Source organism: Calliphora vicina, chromosome 3 (assembly GCF_958450345.1).
Source record: "Calliphora vicina chromosome 3, idCalVici1.1, whole genome shotgun sequence".
NCBI lineage: Eukaryota > Metazoa > Arthropoda > Insecta > Diptera > Calliphoridae > Calliphora > Calliphora vicina.
In genome coordinates this window covers 108,483,897-108,501,271 of record NC_088782.1, presented here as the reverse complement: position 1 = coordinate 108,501,271, position 17,375 = coordinate 108,483,897, and positions in this window count along the sequence as shown.

Genomic DNA, 17,375 nt, shown 5'->3' with positions numbered 1-17,375 from the left:
CACTTAGTCGAGGTAAATTGTATGTGAATCGTTAAACCACACACCTTGACTTATATCGGAAGGAGCTTTTTGAAAATATGCAAATATCCGGTTTTAAAACCGCCACGGCATGTATTCACATTAATCTTGAACATATCAATTTGATAACACACGAACTAGTACAAACGATTATCAGACACATTTTTCTCTGAGTCATCTTAATACACTTATATGTATTTTTAAGATTTTTTTTTTGTTTATTTTACAATCTGCATCTCTGCTACTTAAGCATAAGCGTATGATCGTTTATGCATGAGTTCTCTTTGTACATGTGTGCATGAGCTGCTGCTTTTTAAGGATTCTTGTTATTTTTTTTTTGTTTGCCAAGTTTTAGTTTTACTTGCTGTTGTTCTACTTGTTATTGCCATCTTTTACAATTAACAGCAAAATACTCACACACGTGTTGTCGGTAAGCACATGTGTGTATGTGTGAATGTGTGTGTGTTAATATAAAATTTTAAGTTTGATTGTATGTGATGTGTGATTTTTGATTGTATGTTATAAGTGTGTTAGTTTATTGTGCAAGTATATATGCTATGCTATGCTATGCATGTGTGTTAAATATAATTGTATGTATGCTGTTTTATTTTCTTTACACTTGTTTGTAATTTCAAGAATTCTATTGTATTGCTGCAACTTATTAAGTCTACATGTGTGCTTGAATGTACACATAATTGCTGGCGTCTGTATGCTTGTATTTTTATGCAATTATGTTAATTTTCATTTGTTTATTGTTTTTACGTAATATTTAAGCAAAAAACTTTTATTTTGCTTTCTATTACGTTTTAATGTCTGCCAAATAATTTGTTTGCATGTCTCTCGTTATTGTTTTCAAATTAGTTTCATAATTAAAAATGACTTTGTGTCTTAGAATGAATGCTATTAGCAGCAGCAGCAGCATCAGTTTTAAAATTACAACCTTGTTTTAGCTACAAACATATATATTTTAATGTTGTACTTAATAAGGCAGTTAGAAAATATGCAGAAAGATAAAAGAAAAATATTTTTGAATTAATTAAATGAATTAAAATGCCTTAAAGTGGTTATGCTGTAAATGACAATAAATGTTTATACAAAGAAACCAAAATAACAACATTTTTAATTTTTTTACAACTTTTATGCTTAAACATTGAAATAATATTTAAAAGCACTCTAAGTTTATTTATGCCAAGAATGTTATTTAAACATATTTGTCCAGACATTTTTGTTATTCATAAGATTTTTAATTTGAATCACTTTAAAAGCTGTGTTTTAATTCATGCATATAAATATGACATTTATTAAGGTAAATAATAATGTCTCGAGACTTTGTGATTTCAAGCAGGATCACGATTTTTAGTGCAAATACAAAGTATTTCATGTCATCAACAGAAGGCGTATGAGTGTTTTTTCATTAATTATATATAAATCATACGTAATGGTTTGTCTCTAAATAATAAGTACAAGTAAAATAAATGTTGCATACTTCTAGGCTTTTTAATTTAAAACTACAGTTAGAGAATTGCAGTGAATGAAAATTTTAGGGAACTTTATAAAAAAGTCAGCTATTTTCAGGCTTTATTTGTTTAAAAGAATAAATTCCACAATCAGAATAAAATTGTTTGCGACATATTATCATGGTTCTTTAATTAAATTTTCTATATTTTTTTGGTTGACTTTATATGATAAAAAAAATGTGCATTTAAATGCACGTACAAACCCGGTTTTCCTGTTTTTTCCCCGTTCTTTTAAAAGGACGGTTGCGCTAAGTGGGTTAAAAAAATGTCATTTGTTTACAGGAATCAATTCCTCAATCAGAATAAAACTATCTGCAGCACATTCTCAAAGTTCTTTAATTAAATCGTCTATACATATTTATTTAGAATTTATGTGATATAAAATATTGTAGAGACATAATAAATACTATCATGTTATAGAAATTAATTTAATTTTTATTTTTTTTAGAGTATTTGAATAAAAGCTTGTTTTAAAAATGTTTTTTATTATTAATTCATTTTATGCTTGCTTTAAAATTGTTATTATTATTAATTTATTAAATTTGTATTGAAAATAAACGTGAGCATTTTCTTGTTGATTTCCATAAAAATTTACTTAAGAAAATAATTTTGTGTTTTTAAAAAGTAGGCCAATTATTTCATTTCCTTTATATTAATCGCTCAGTTAATTTTTATTCTTATTAAATTAATTAATTTATAATTTTTTTTGTATCAAATTTAATTATAAATTTTAGAAGATAAATCAAGATAACCATTTGCACATTTTTTGCAGTACAGCGTTGTTATACACAAATATAACAAGTATTTATTTTAAATTTTCTAAAAACAATATGCCGTTCATGTCATAAAAAACGAAGAATTCGAGATTATCTATTATTTCACCTATTGGCCCTAAATGAGGGATTGATAATCTATGCTTTTAATTAATATTAAAAACTCAATTTGAATTCAATCAAAATTTCCAAAAAATTCATAAATTTTTATATTTGTTTATTAGTTTAGGCATTTTGTATTTCTTCTCAACTACTGAGGGCGTATGAGTGTTTTTTCATTAATTTCATATAAATCAAACGTAATGGTTTATTTCTAAGTTAGAAGTACAAGTGAAATAAATGTTGCATACTTCTAGGCTTTTTACTATATAGACCAGGGATGAACAAATTTAAAACTGCAGTTGGCTTGGTGAGCGAGAGAGAATTGAAAAAACCGAAACCGGTCAACTGGTTTTTTCATCTTTGTAAACTTCAAAGGTTTCGGTTTTTTTAACTTTTCGGTTTTTTGATAAGCCGGTTTTTGTAAGACGGTTAACCACTTTTAATGAAATATATTTTCTAAAGCTCATTCAAACTCCTCAAATGGCATTTATTTTATGACGGAAAAAATAAAACTCCTCAAATTAGTTTTATTTTCTGACGATAAAAATAAAACTCCTCAAATGAGTTTTTTTAATGACGGCTATTTAGAACTAATTTTTTAAGAGTTTCATGTGAACTTTTATTTTTATGTTGAAAAATATCTGTTAACTGTGGAGTTGAGATAATTTTTTTAATATCACGATAGATTCTGAAAGAGCACGCCAATACGAACCTATTGGTATATAACAGTTGACTCTAACACAGATAATTTTTGATTATATACGGTCCCTGAAATTAATTTGCTTGACCTCTTTGAGACCTTCTTTTGAATTGATAGATATAATAAAATATATTTAATTAATAATACGCCTCAGTTCTGTCATAAATTTTAAATGTACATACATACAAACATAAAAAGCTGCTAAATTTTAAAATTATTTTGCATTGCTTTTGCAACAAATTGCAATTGTATTACACAGTAACCTATAACCTACTAATTGGTCGATTTATGCAGTTAAACTCTTGCAAGTCAGTTTTAAGTGTAAAGTTAACTATATAAGTTCTTTATAATTACAAATACCACAGTTCCCAAAGCAACACACAGTGGTTTCCCTTATATGGAGAAGCGGTCAAAAACTAAAAAAAACTAGGGTCTTCAAAATTTGTCAGCTCATAGCATGTCCGAGGAACTTAAAGTTTGGAAATTTTTAGAAAAAAATATTACCAACTGTAGTTATAGTAGCCATTTGATCTTTTAAGGGTTATTTTAAGAATTTTTGAAATAAAGTTCGTTCGTTGTAAACAATTTTTGTAAGTTTTTATTCCATTTTAATTTATTTGAAATATACACTGAAAAAAAAACTAAATTAAAAATTTATACAAAGTTATATAATGTAATATGAGGTATTATATAATTTTTGATTTTATATGTTCACAATTTTTGTTCTTTTCGATAAGAGCTGCAACTTTGCCTCAGAGAATAAAAAAGTTCATGACTTTGTTCGTATATGGTTATATTTCCATGACTTAACCCTTTGACGACGAATGGGACATATATGTCCCAATTGCTTTTTTCGTCATTACAGCCACAATTCGATAAAAAACAAATATATTCTTTGGTATTCGTGTTAACACTAAGGTTATGTTGTTTCAGTTGGGCTAAGGGCTTCTTAAAGTCAGAAATTTGTATTTTTTTTTTGAAAATTTTATTTTTCTTATATCTCGAGTTCTAGTTGATAAAGTTGGATAAACTTTTAGTATTAGATGCATCAATGCCTTATGTAAAGTTATTGACCAACGCATTTTGAATCGGCTCTATACTTTTCCCGGGGGCATTGAAAATATGATGGGACATATGTGTTCCATTCGTCGTCAAGATATAAAGGAGATTTTTCTTTTAAATTTTTTCTTTTTATTTTATTTAATATTTTATAATTGAAAAACAATTAAAACACAAACAATACAGTAAAAAACATAAAATATTCATTTAAAATGATCCTGTAAATGGCTCATAAAATCTAAATCAAAATCGAACTTAGTTGTGATAAAATTCAAAACAATTTCTGTTCCAGTAAAGCACATTAGTTTTTTTTACATGCGAAACAATTTGTGTTTGTTTGACTATCAATTCAGCTCTTTGTCCTGACTCCTGCATTCTATCCTGTTTGATAATGTGTAGCTGGACAAAAAACAGACGAACATAAAATCTGATCTTCGATTGATCATAAATTTATAATATTGGATTATTGGAAATGTTATCGAGATATAACATTTTCTAGGTCTGCTGTCATAACTTGAACCACGGATTCGCCAATGTCAACCTCTCTATGTGCCTTTTTGAAACGAAAAAAAAACATTTAATTGTTCAATTCCCAAATTTTTGCATTTGACGACGAATGGGACACATATGTTCCATGATTTTTCTCGTAGAAGGAGTAATAATTTTTAAATTTAGAAAACACGTAATGTCGCTTTCCGAATAAGAATCCGCAAAATCCGGAAAATACTTCGTCGTAAGGTAAAATATATTAATATATATCAAGTATTAAGCAAATTTAAAACTCTTTGACTTTAACTACTTGTTTTCTGTGTTATTAAGTTTTTTTGTTAGTAAGAAACAGTGTTGCCAGTTTAGCCTTTGTGAGGCTAAATTTAGCCTTTTTATTTACTCTTTAGCCTCGAAATGTTGGTTTTAGCTTCGTGGCTTTTTTCTAGCCTTTTCTTAATTTCAAAATAGCCTTTTTTGAAATTAAAAAAGGCTAAAAATTTCGAGACTAAAGAGTAAATAAAAAGGCTAAATTTATATTTGTGAACCATTTTCATTTTAATTCATTACTGATTTTCATTTAGCTTTTCAACATACTCAAGAATTGTGCAGTATTAAAAGAACAAATAACAATTGCCAATATCAAGTGGTTCAAAATGAAATAGAGTATTTTATATCTGAAAGCTTAAATGTCTAGCAAATTCTCTTTCAAGACAAAATTGTTATTACACATTATATTCATCATTATATAATGGACAAGAGCCCCACAAACTCTTGAAGGCTTGTGATACTCGATGGCGATCAATAGCCGTTAAATGTCTTGTGGATCTATGCTTCGAGTTAAAACCCATTTTGTTTTAATTTCGTCATACCAGCAATTCTAAAAAGCCAAACTTTTAAGTAATTAATACACTGATTATAATTTGGCGTACCATCTTTTTTTAAAACCAGTATTGCACAAAGTACAAAAAGTAAATAAATCATTTGCTGTTTTCTGATTTAAAATTAAAGGCATTTGATCCATTATCGTCGCCAATTGATAATTGTTTAATGTTTTTGACACATTTTTCATACTAGTTTGATGAATTAGAGATAAAATAAAGAACTTTTTAATTAGTGAAGATTATGACAAAAATAATACGACAAATTAAACTAATTGAGCAATTGCGACAAAGATTACCATATGAAAACTCTACGCAAAATCAATTTTTTTCCCATTGATAATAAAGTAGTAAAACCAAAAAAAATATATTATGTCATATTGATAGTGAAAAATTAAAGTGCTAATAAAATTACGAAGCTTAAGGCTCAGGGGCAGAATATATTAAACTACAAATGGACAAATATAGAACCAACAATGTCCATTTTCTGACATGGTTAATCTAGTATTTAACTTTTTAGTACTTCCTTTAAGTAAAGCAGATGAATTTTATGAACATATTTTCTAATTTTTTATTTAAAAATAAATATAAACCAAAATTCTTAATTTATAATATTTTAGCTTTTTTTTGGCTTTTTTTCTAAAGCGGTTTAGCTTTTTCTGGCCTTTTTTTGAAGCCAATATAGCATCTTTTTTCGCCAGCTCCTGGCAACACTGGTAAGAAATAAATGGATCTGAAGTTAAAAATATCTTATTTAAAAGATCTATATTTGTAGAAATGCACAATATTTTTCGTGTATGTTGCAATCTAAACTGTTTTATACATTCTAAAAAATGCTTGTAAATCTACTACTATAAAGTAACTTTTCATATAAAACTACACAATATGCGTAAATTTAAGCACAATATGTTTACCAGAAACAAATAAAATATTGTATATTCAATTTTTATAATATAATAGGCATAGAGAAAACACATAGAGCGGAAACTCTCCTGTCAAAGACCTAATTCAGTTGTCAAAAACCTAAGTGGTGACAATGTATTAGTAAAAAAACTATGTGAAAACAAAAACAACAGTCGTATGTGTAACTTTTTTGAGTAATTTTATTGTTTGAGTTTTTTTCGAGTTTCCGCTCTATGTTCTCTATGATAATAGGCATTTTATGTTTAAAATTACATGTATTGTGCATAAATTGAAGTTTAACATATAAACCCCCATTTTCTCAATCTCTGGTTATTTTTTATCGTGACGATAAACTGACAGTTCTCATATGGGTGAAAGTGTGTAAACTAATTTAAACGTTTGATATACATATTGTCAACATTTTATTTCAAAAAAAAACAAAAACCATTTGTTATCAAAAAAAATATTTTAATTTACACACAACATGTATTTTTACCCTAATTATAGAAGGAGAAAAGTTTCCTACTATTAATGTAGGAAATTTACATGAACATTTATTAGAGTGTATCCTTATTTTTCCCTTCAGCGGCTGCATTCGATAATTCACCTATTGACACCTCAGCTCCATGGATCAGAATTTTCTGTTCCGATGGGGGGAGGTAGTGCCAATATACAGCATATTCCTCAAACTTTACGGCATCAGTTTCAAATCCAGAAATTATAGCTAAAAGAAGATGAGCCACAAATCGTTGCAAAATGTCCTTATCGATTCCGGTTATCTTTTATGAAAGATCGATATTTTGGAAAAAATCTCCACACTATGTTGCCATAGTTCGAATTTTTGTAACCACTAGCTTTTGGCCTATCTACCAAAAGTACCATTTAGGCCCGAAATCGTAGCTGAATATATTTTTTTCTCTTCAAAACACTTCACTTTTCGTTTTTACTGTTCTTCCATTTTTTTTAGCTCTAATTTGTTAAATAAAGTACTCAAAAAATGGTATATTGGCAAAATGCGATTTTTCATTATTTTTCGCTGGATGTATATGTAAATCACATTCATATGCTAAAATATGCAAAAACCCGCGGCTACAATATTTATACCCTACACCACCATAGTGGGGAGGGTATAATGCGTTTGTGCAGATGTTTTTAATGCCCAAAAATATTAGTCTAATACCCACCTTAAAGTATACGGATCGACTTAGAATCACTTTCTGAGTCGATTAAACGATGTCCGTCCGTCCGTCCGTCTGGTCGGCTGGCTGGCTGTCCATGTAAAACTTGTGCGCAGACTATAGGTCGCAATTTTGAAGATATTTCGATGAAATTTGGCACATATTATTTTTTTTGGCTCAAGGACCAAGCCTATTGAAACTGGCTAAAATCGGTCCACTATTTCACCTAGCCCCCATACAAATGTCCTCCCTAAATTGGACTTTATCGATCATGAATGTTTAATTTATATATGTATCTCCACAAATTCCGCTCCAAATATGTTTTTTATACACAAAATTCATGAAACCAAATTTTGTTACGATCGGTCCATAATTAGTCATAGCTAATATAGACCCGCTTCCGAAAATCACTTTAACGTGCATAAATCGCTTAAAAATGTTGGTATACACACAAAATTCAACATAGTTAACTTTAATATAGACATAAATCACACGACCTAATTTCATGGTGATCGGTCCATAATTGGTCATAGCCCCTATATAACCCCACTTCCGAAAATCACTCAAAAATATAAATTATTGAAATTTAAAAAGAAAAATGTTTTTGCTCTTTTACTTAGTGTAGAGTATTATATGGTCGGGCTTGACCGACCATACTTCCTTACTTGTTTTTAATTTAAAGAGGGGTACAAAATCTACAATCTACAAAGATGTGGCCCAAATAACTAAAAGTCTACGTGGAAAAGTAGTATTTTAAAAATGTGTGTGTTTGAAAAGGTCAAACAAGTATTCTTCAGGGATTTTTTAAAAATTTAATGTTTGTTGGGTTTTTGGATACTTCTGCCACAATATCGCGAATAACATTTTAGATAAATTTAAGTTTTCTTTTCTGACTATGTAAATATGGAATATATGGAATATAAACATAGCTCCACTTTCAATGGGCACAAATATTAAATCTCGCAGAAAAAACAACAAAATTTGTTAGATTCATAAAATTTAGAGTGTTGTCAAAAAATTTAGTGCAATATAGCTTAGAAAAAAAAAACATTATTGTTTTTGATTTTTGGCCTATGGGTGAAACTACTGTTCAACGCTTTTACCAATGTCTTCCATTTGAATTATATATTCACAGTTTTAATTTCCACTTAAAAATAATTCCTTTTCCATTTTACACACAGATTTATTGGCCATATTTAAATCATTCCCTTTAACGTATTTACTTGAAAAAAAAAAATTCAATAAAAATTCACTAACAATGTTGCAATAAGGTAATCTATTAGTTTTATTTTTTTTTCTTCACATCTCTTACTTTTACAAACTTGCACAAAGTCTGCTGGAATCTATGTGTGTGTCTATTTGTATATACATATATTGGAAAAAGTATGAGTTTGTCAATGTAGTTGGATGGAATTTTTATAAACATTTAACCGCAATAAGGTTTACCACAAATTTTATTACATTTACTTGATGACATTTACAACTATGTATGTAGTAACTACAATACGAGTTACAGCGACTAAAACTACTATTGAATATATGAGTGTATGTGGAGTCGTTATATAGCGATAGGTATAGAGGTTATAGGGGGAAGGTGCCCATTGGTCTTGTAATGGAAATAAGTAAGATAAAATCGAAATATTTTAACTGGTAAGGCTGTGCTGTTATAGATAAAGCAACAGCTTGACTGCAGCAATAGCATTAATAGCTAAATCAAATATTTTGTTGAGTGCTATGAAAAATATAATACTTTTGTGTTGGCTATCTTTCCCCCTCAAAACATTTTAAAAGAGACATATATAAAAAAAAGCAATATGCATGTGTTCTTGTTATTTCAACGACGGTAGTCGTCATAACTTGATGGGTATTTTGTTGCAACTATGTTTTTACGACCCTTATCCTGCCTTCAAATATGCCAATACTGTGTCAAAAAGTAGAGGCAGTAAAAAAATAAACCAACAACGACTAAAGCAAATAAAAGGCAAAATCATAAAATAATGGAAGAAACCAGCCGTTGTTGTTAAGACAAGAAGCAACAAAGTCGCAGGGATAAAAACTGAAAAACAAACAGCAACCGACATGTACAACATGCAGCAAATACCCGTGCTACTCAAACATGCCAATATACTTACATGCTACGGTACGTACGTACATTGCTATATATATGAATATTTCTTTTTTTATGATTGATTGTAAATAACTTTAAACGACAAGTTAGTAGTCATCGATAATAAAATGAAATAAAAAAAAACAAAAACAAAAAAAAAAATAAATGAAACTTTTTTCTGCATTATTTGTTATGCCACTATGAATGTGTCTACATGTTTGTGGACATAAGTATAGCAAGAAATTCTATAATAAATATGTGGTTAATATCGTTATGTTGTTGTGGTTCTTGTTATACTCGTATTTGTGGCAAATATGTTTATTTATATTTATAGACCCCCATAATTTATAGACTATTTTTTTTTTGCATAAAGAAGTCCACAATCAAAAAAAGAAAAACAAAACGTCCACATAATTTTGTAAAATTTTTAAACATAAAAACGAAATTCCTTTTTATGGCAAATTATTATTTGTAAGATAACACAAAAGTACTACTGCAACATTTTTGGTGGTAGGATGTTTGTTCTTTTGTTTTAGTAGTATATAAAGATGTATCTTTTAATATTGATTTGATTCAAATTCAAGTTGGAAATAATCATAGATAAATACACTTAAATCGGAAGCTCTCCTAACAAATACCTAACTCGGTTGTCAAAAACCTAAGTTGTGAGAACGTATTAGTAAAAAAAACTAAGTGAATACAAAAACAACACTAGCGATTATTTTTAGTGATTTGTATGCCCTGCACCACCACAGTGCACAGTGGGGCAGAATAAAATTTGTTTGGAAATAAATCTGACATATTTTTTGAACGAAAAAGGTGACTTTACTCTTTTTTGATTAAAAAAAAACTTTCTTAAAGAATATATAACAATTTTACGTTTTTTTGTAAGGTATCTTTAGCAAGAACATTTTGATATAAAAAACATGTCATATTTTCCGAATATGTCGGCCCTACGCCCTTCTGAATTTTACATAATTTTTATCAAAATTTCAACTTTGAGCCACATGTTATAAAATCGCGAAACAGGGATTTAAAAACAGCATGGGTAAAGTTGTAAAAAAATTCGGTCCAATTTTTAGGAATTTCGGGATTACCTTTGAGCTTTTGACAATATTTTTTACACTCCGTTATTTAGACAGATGAAAAATTCAAAAAACGTTGAAAATTTCATTGAGGATTATTGATAAATAAAGATTTTATTTCAGAAACTAAAATTTTAATATTTCTTTATCAACATTTTTTATTCCGAGCTACTTTTTATACCCTAAACCACCATAGTGGGAGAGTATTATGCGTTTGTGCAGATGTTTGTAACGTCCAAAAATATTAGTCTAACACCCAACTTAAAGTATACCGATCGACTTAGAATCACTTTCTGAGTCGATTAAATGATGTCCGTCCGTCCGTCTGGTTGGCTGGCTGGCTGTCTATGTAAACCTTGTGTGCAGAATACAGATCGCAATTTTGAAGATATTTCGATCAAATTTGGTACATATTATTTTTTCGGCTCGCGGACCAAACTGAAACTGACTCAAATCGATCCATTATTTCACCTAGCCCCCATACAAATGTCCTCCCGAAATTGGATTTTATCGGTCATAAATGTTTAATTTATAAATGTATCTCCACAACTGGCTCTCCAAATAAGTTTTATATATACAAAATTCATGTCACCAAATTTTGTTACGATGGGTCCATAATTAGTCATAGCTCCCATATAGACCCGCTTCCGAAAATCACTTTAACGTGCATAAATCGCTTAAAAATGTTGGTATACTCACAAAATTCAACATAGTATACTTTCATGTAGACATAAATCACACGACCTAATTTCATGGTGATCGGTCCATAATTGGTGATAGCCCCCATATAATTCCCACTGCCGAAAATCACTCAAAAATATAAATTATTGAAATTTTAAAAGAAAAATATTTTTGCTCATTTACTTAGCGCAGGGTATTATATGGTCGGGCTTGACCGACCATACTTTCTTACTTGTTTTTGTTTAGATATGTTAATTTTTGGTCTGATAAAAAATTTTAAGTCAATATCTCAATTAGATTAAAAAATATACGACTTTAAATCTACGTCCTCCGTAGCTGCAATACATCAATTGTTGCATACGCGGTGTGGCAGTTGGTACCGTCTTGCTGAGGCCACAAGTTGTCCAGATCCATTCCGTCCAGTTGAGGCCACAAGAACTCCGTTATCATGTTCTTGTAACGAATCCGTAAAATCCGCACCGGGGTGCTTGTGGGTGCTTTTATTTGTCCTGGATTGCTCGAGGATTTCCTGATCCCCAAATAATTTAATAATATTCATGAAGCCATTCAGATGGAAATGCGCTTCATCGGAGAACATGATTTTTGAGAACTTTGCTTCATTATCCATTGAAGGAATTGCCGGTGCTTTCCATGGTCTGAAGATTTGAGCTACTGAGTAAGCTGAATGTTGCACGCATGAAGGTGGAGGTCCTTTGTGGAAATTCGCACCATAGTGCTTCGTGAAATTTGAAGTTGTTGAGAACGATGCCGAATTGATGTTTTCAAGTTTCGGCGACAATCTCGTTTACAAGAGCAACGTTTTCTATAGATCGACCGGTACGTTGACGCAAAGAGGGCTTACTGTCCGTAAGCGGCCCAGTTTTAAAAAAAATGTTTACCACTCTTCGAATGGCTTAGACATTAGGTGCACTTTCTTGACTGAAAATTCTTCGAAGTTTGCGAGCACGCAGTGGTATATTAAAAAAAGAGTGAATTAAATTTGCCATATTTTCAAAATAAGTTCTTTGATTATTCCTTTTAAACTTTTAAAAAGAAACATAAAAAATTAAAAAATTTTAAAAAATATTTTATTTTAGAATCATTTTCAAACACTCATTTCATAGGCTGATCAATTACACTGCGGAACAGAGATTTTGGTGCCCGAGATTTGAACTCTACGTTTTGTACAAACTGATGAACCCTCATTACTATGTTATACTTGTTTTTTTCCAGTCAGCTCGCGTTTTCGAAATATCGCGGTTTTTATATTTTCATTGAATACCATATTTTTTGGTGTTTTTCTTAAAAATGTTGGGTAATGCAGCTAAGAATGTGGAATTTTTTTAGCATGAGGCTGGTCTACGTAAACATATGCTTCTTTTGACTATAATGATTCTAATGGATGTTTTGGCATATTTGTCTGATCTTTCAGGAAAGTTGAAATTTGACTCTTTTAGCTTTATCCTTAATAAAATTGTGCATTATGAAAATTTTAAATAAAAATTTAGCACTGAACATTCAAATCATTATAGCGAACATTATTTTTAATTAAAATGAAAAGTTAGTTAAAAATTTAATGAAATGTTTAGATAATATACCCAAATTTTACATCCTAAAAAACTATTTTTTTTTATAAATAAATTTTTAGGTAGTCATTAGTCTTATTTCTTAATACACATTTAAATCTAACTACAGCAATAAAATACTTCATTTGACGTTTTTAAGATATTGCGAATTTTGTATTTACGTAATTTACAGCGAAAATATTAGTGAAAATATCTTAAAATTTTTATTGAAAACACTAGTAATTTATAGAAAAAATTAATTTTTACAAACGTATAGATTTATTTCTACATTATATATCCAGGAATTGTCTAAGTTGATAATTTGAATACCAAAGTAAGCAAAATAAAATTGGAGAACAGAACAGATTTTCGCTGATATTAGGATCTTTAACACAGCATCTCATCTAACTAGTCATAATGAAATAATATAACAAGAGAAATTATATTTAGCAAAAAAAACATTTTTGATTAAATCTTTAGTTTATGTATAATCTTGCAGGTGTAAAACATTCAAGTTACGAACATTTGTATAATTTTTTAATGCGAAGAACATATGAAAAATATTGTAAAACTTTGAGTTATTTGCCAAATAGTTTGGTATATTTTCATCGAATTTCCAATATTTTTATATAAATTAGTTTATGGATATAGTGAAAAAAATTGAACCCTTTTACCATAGGTCAAACTTATAAGGATGAAACTGAAAAAAAGTTAATTTTCAACATCCTTGCGATATCACCAATATATCCTGAAATTTAGATAAACAAAATTGATGTCAAAGAAAAGATAATTTTGTGCTGAATACCAGTAGAAAAATAAATTTTTAATTTTAGTCTCCATTTATGAAATAATCCAACAAAAAGAGAAAAAAATACAGAATAACCAAACAAATTAAAACCGCGATATCTTAAAAACAAGAGCTGCTCAAAAAAAACTAAAGATAGTTTAGACTATGAAATGTCCCATACATGTTTTATCAAAAACATTTTCCGCGGCACCAAACCAAAACGTCAATTTTGTTCCTCTGTGTTATCTATCATATGCCTTTTAAATTTTTGATTATCTCATTTGGTTCAAAAAACATTAATTTTTTAAATCATAGTCAACGACGATCGCTATAGGTCGATGATTATTAACTTCTTATGGCCTGAATTGGATGATATGAGCACGAACGACATGTGGTTTAACAGGTCAGTTCATGCCACATTGGACATTCTGTATTGAGGGCATATTCACCTCACGTGGTTGTGATGTGAATTAGCCACTGAAATCGTGCGATTCCTCTCTTTACATGAGATCTGCACCATTAATAGATGAACGTTAAAACTGTCACCTCTGTATACTTTGTGTATACTTTGCCTGTGATCGAAAGAAGAATTTTCTAAACAAAACAAGTTCATTTTAGTGAAAATTTAAACAAAATTGTCGCCAATATTAAAAAAAAATCTGCATTGTGAAATTTAAATTGAAAATTAGTTCATAAATATATAATAAGTAGGGGGCGGATTTATATGCAAATGCATGTTTTTTCTCGAACGTCCAAATACAATGTAGACTAATTATCTATCCGAATCGCACATTTTACTGCAAAATGGCATCGATTTGTTAGTGCATATTTTTGCATATTTTATTGATAATGCATATTTTGTTATATTTTACTTCAAAATGCATATTTATATGCATATTATGCCAATTTTTAATAAAAATATAATTTTTTGTCGTTAATGGGTAATACATTGTTTCGACAAAATTTTTTTTGTCGAATTTGTTATAGAAATAGCAGTAAATTTTATCGACTAACTTCTTTTGACATCGAGAAACTGGCATTAAGTTCTTCATTTCTCTATCAGTAATTGAAATTTGTTATTTCAAGACATTTTTCTTCAAAAAAGTTTAATTTTAGTATCAAAAATTCATTAAATGTGTCGAAAACATTCATATTTGTTTTCATTGCACATTTGATTTATAAGAGATTTCGTTATCGAACGATTTTGTAACTTCACCTACACAATAATCGCTCCTGACAGTCATTTCCAAGCAGTTCTACGATACTGTCGTAAACTAGTAATTTTGGATAACTTAGAGACAAATGCACTACACAATTAACGTTTAAAGTCCCTACACTATAGATTACATAACATGGAATTAAACATGTATTTATACCAAGATATTACAATTAATATAAATATCCATCGTTTTTTAGAAGAAAAGTTATGTTAAAAATAGTTTTAGAACTTTTATTGTTTAATTCCTAGTATAATTTAAAGAGTTCTAACTGCTGGCAACAGTGTTGTGTATTTTTAAGACATTTCGAAATCCATATTTAATTATTTTATGTTTCTGCACGAAAATATAAGTGCATATTTTTTTAATTTTTAGGTCATATTTTGATTTTTTTGAAGCATTTTTTAGGCGCATATTTTCCAATAATAAATGCATGAAAATCCGCCCCCTAATAATAAGCAATATAATGTTGGTTCGTTAACCTGTCACAGTGAAACTTATTTATGTTGGATACGATCTACGAAAGCATAATTCTAAGAAGGCATAATTCTTAAATTTGGAAATCCTTTTTATAACCTACACCACCATAGTGGGTAGGGTATAATGCCTTTGTGCAGATGTTTGTAACGCCCACAAATACTAATTTAACATCCACCTTAAAATATACCCATCGACCAAGAATCACTTACTGAGTCTATTAAATAATGTCCGTCAGCCCGTCCGTCCGTCGGTCCATGTAAACCTTCTGCGCAAAGTACAAGTCGCAATTTTCAAGATATTTTTATAAAATTTAGTACATAACATTTCTTCGACCCATGCACAAAACCTATTGAAACTGGCTGAAATTGGTTAATATTTCACCTAGCCGTCATACAAATGTCCTCCCGAAATTGGACTTTATCAGTCATAAATGTTTTATTTATATAGGTATCTACTCAAATTTCGCTCCAAATAAGTTTTATATATAAGGAATTCATTTCACTAAATTTTATTATGATCGGTCCATAATTAGTCATAGCTCCCATATAAGACCGCTTCCGAAAATCACCTAAACGTGCATAAATCTCCCAAAAATTTTGGTATTCACATAAAATTCAACTTAAACAACTTTCATATAGACATAAATCACTCGACCTAATTTCATGTAAACTATTCACATTTAAAAATTAAAATGTTTTTGCTTATTTACTTAGTGTAGGGTATTCTTTTGGAATTTTAACCATAAATTACATGTTTGGTCCAGACCTGGTAAAATAATAATTTTGCTTCCTTTTTACCTTTTAAAAAGGGTGGTTTATTTCCTATAAATATATTCTCTTAGTTGCAAATAAGAGCGAACAGTAGTTTAAAAATTTAATCAAATTTGTTTTATTTAAATTTACACAACATATAACATTACACAATTACACACTTTATAATTTACAAATATACACTGATAATACAGTTGATGTTATCTCTACGATATACTGTACTCTCAGCTCTCTTCATCATCTAGAAGTTTCATGAATAATCTAACGGAAATACTAGAATGTTCTATTTACACAATGATCACCAAAAGCTTTTAGAACTGCTGCACAGTTATGTAGTCAATCTTATAAATAATGTTAATAACAGCGGTTTATTAATATTGTTTATGAATAGAAGTTTCTGCAGATAGATGGTGAATGTTGCAAGCATTCGTTACACAGCGCTAAATTGAAATTGATAATGCAATTGCTTAAAACTATGAATGAAGTGGAATACATAAATTCTATATTTCGATATAAAAAATAGTTTAATAGTTTGGTAGATCCTAGGGAATCTAAAAAATTTCAAAAAAGATGTATTAGGAATTCATACTTTTTGAAAATCTAACTTTACAATAAATATTTTAAATGAAAATAAATTTAAAAATTGTTGATACAGAGGGGACCAGTAGTGCGATTCACTAACTTTTATATCGATAATCGTATCGTTAAAATAAATATAACGAAAATTTATCGAATTTGCTATTCAGTAACATTTTTAACGACATTCGCTGTCGGTTGAAGTCAGCTGTTACTTTAAAAAGTTTTTTTCGTTATATTAGCGACAATAATTTAAGTTGTGTTTATTTAATCGAGTGTATTTGCAATTTTTTCTTCGTCATCTTCATCTTCAGATTATACTACTAATTATTCACCTTGAAGGAGTACTTATTTTTGTTCGCGATTTCCCAAAAGTAATCCTTTACATTTTGGCCGGAAATAAGTTGTTTTGTTAGTAGAATTATTTATAAAATTATGTATTTACTAAAAAAAATAAATAAAAAAAGTAAGTCGCAGCCAAGTGTCGAAC